At 61.6% G+C, this 2,388-nt stretch overlaps 1 non-coding gene across 1 annotated transcript; it reads left to right on the top strand.

The window, feature by feature from the left end:
- The first annotated feature begins 1,358 nt into the window (after window positions 1-1,358).
- Window positions 1,359-1,477, top strand: LOC131868095 (5S ribosomal RNA). The gene has a single exon (XR_009366588.1). It is a non-coding gene; the product is annotated as a 5S ribosomal RNA (ribosomal RNA).
- Window positions 1,478-2,388: the final 911 nt, after the last annotated feature.

Genomic DNA, 2,388 nt, shown 5'->3' with positions numbered 1-2,388 from the left:
AGATTTTAAAATTTCCGTTTTGAAAGATAGTGAAAAAAACGGAACGCGGGTGCCATCTTGAGCCCGCCCTGGTGTGCAGCCCAGGCAAGTTGTGCGCACCAAGGCACCCACCCTGGCCAAGGTGGGTCACGGGGTGGGTCCTAGGGTGGGTAACGGGGTGGGTACTAAGGTGCGTGCCAAGGTGGGTCATGGGGTGGGTGCCAAGGTGGGCACCAGGGTGGGTGTGCACCAACCCTAGCCAGGGTAGGTCACGGGGTGGTTGTCGGGGTGGGCGTCAAGGAGCCAAGGTGGGTGGCAAGTAGCCAAGTTGCGTGCCAAGGTGGGTGTCGGGGTGGGTGCCAAGGATCCAAGGTGGGTGCCAAGGAACCAAGGTGGGTGTCTGGGTGGGTGCCGAGGTGGGAGCCAGGGTGGGTCCCAAGGTGAGTGCAAAGGTGGGTGCCAGGGTCAAGGTGAGTGCCAATGTGGGTTCCAAGGTGCCAGGGTCAGGGTGAGTGCCAATGTGGGTTCAAAGGTGCTAAGTTGGGTGCGAGGTTGGGTGCGAGGGTGGGTGGGTGCCAAGGTGTGCTAGGTGGAAGCCCGGGTGGGTCGGCATCCCATGGGTGTCGAGTTGGGTGCCTGATGGGTGCTTCTTGTCAAGTTTTAGTCGTCGGGACTCATTTCGAGCCTTAGAGGTCGTTTCTTGTCCGGTTGCCCTGTCTTCGACCTGGGAACCCAATTTTGGTCCTCGGGTCCCATTTTTTTTTGTCTCGCATCCCACTTTTGGCCTGTGGCCTTTTCGGGGTCGATTCTCGTTTTGGGCATCAGAGCATGTTTCTTCTCCTAAAACCCAATATTTGTTTATTAAGTCTCGGAACACATTTTTGTTCTCGTGGACCCATCATGGGTCTTGGAACGCATTTGTGGTCCTTGGGTCCCATTTTGCATCCCGAAACTTGTGTTTTGGTGCTTGATCCCTATTTTGGGTGCCCACCTTGCACCAAGTGCGCACCCGGGGCAAACCGAGCGCCTTGGTGCACCGGGGCAAGATCGAGCGTGCACCCGAGGCGCCCCGAACATGCACCAAGGTGCACTCGGCCCACATGTGAGCGCAGGTCGTTGCGCCCGAGGTGGTGTGTGGGCACCGCGTTGCAGACGGGACACTGCACGCACACGACGCCCCGTCCAGGTGCACGCACGTAGGCCGGGCCGGGTGCACACCCGACGCCCTAGCAAGGTGCGCGCACCCGGGCAGGGCTCACACTTGGCGAACGGGGCGCACTTCGCGAGGGAGGGTGTGCACCTCGACGGGGGTGGGTGGCCGGGGTGGATTCGCACGTGGGTCGCGGTTTGCTAAGTACACACTGCGACAAGCTCATAACGGGTGCGATCATACCAGCGTTAGTGCACCGGATCCCATCAGAACTCCGCAGTTAAGCGCGCTTGGGCCGGAGTAGTACTGGGATGGGTGACCTCCCGGGAAGTCCCGGTGTTGCACCCTTTTTTAGTTTTTCGCCGGGCGTCGCAATGCTATTTGAATAAACCTTTTGCCCGTTTGCGTTCTCGTCGGGGCCGGGCCGGGCCGGGGTGCGCTGCCCGCACTACCGCGCGCGCGGGGGCGACACCGAGCGCGCACCCGAGGCGCCCCGAGCACACAGGCCACGGTGCAACCCGGGCGTTGTGCGCGCACCCCGGTGCGCCCGAGGTGCTGCGCGCGCACCCAGGTGAAATCGGTGTGCACCTCGGCCAGTGCGCGCTCGGTCGAGTCGCGCACGTTGGCCAAGGTGCACGGTGATGTTTCTTACTCTAAGGTTCCGCACCAGACGCCCGGGACAGGTGAGCGAAGCTGGGCGGGGCCGGGTGCGCGGCCGGGGCAGGTGCACGCAGCTGGAGAGAGCTTTGGAGCACACCAGAGGTGCGCACCTTGGAGCACACTTCGGAGCGCACCAATGATGCGCTCCATTCAAAAGTTTCCTGAAAAGGCAAAAAAAGTTGAGATTATAGAATTTCCCACTTGAGAGATTGTAAAAAAAAAAAATTTAAAATGAAGGAAACGCGGGTGCCAAGGTGTGCGCGCCCGGGTGCGCAGCCCAGCCAAGGTGTGCGCACCAAGGCGCCCACCCTGGCGAAGGTGCACGCAAGGTGCGCACCCGAGGCAAACCGGACAATTAACCCAACTTTCGACTTCGCGCGCACCTGCGCACCTTGGAGCGCACTTCGGAGCGCTCCTTGGTGCGCACCAATCTTGGGCACCTCGGAGTGCACCATGGCGCCCACCAAGGTGCGCACCCGGGGCAAACCGAGCTCCGACTTCGTGCGCACCTTGGAGCGCACGAAAGGTGCGCACCATGGCGCCCACCAAGGTGCGCAGCCCAGCCAAGGCGTGCGCATCAAGGTGCGCACCCTGGCGAA

This window comes from Cryptomeria japonica, unplaced genomic scaffold, assembly GCF_030272615.1.
Source record: "Cryptomeria japonica unplaced genomic scaffold, Sugi_1.0 HiC_scaffold_195, whole genome shotgun sequence".
Classification (NCBI taxonomy): Eukaryota; Viridiplantae; Streptophyta; class Pinopsida; order Cupressales; family Cupressaceae; genus Cryptomeria; species Cryptomeria japonica.
This window is presented reverse-complemented; position numbering and strand designations above follow the sequence as displayed.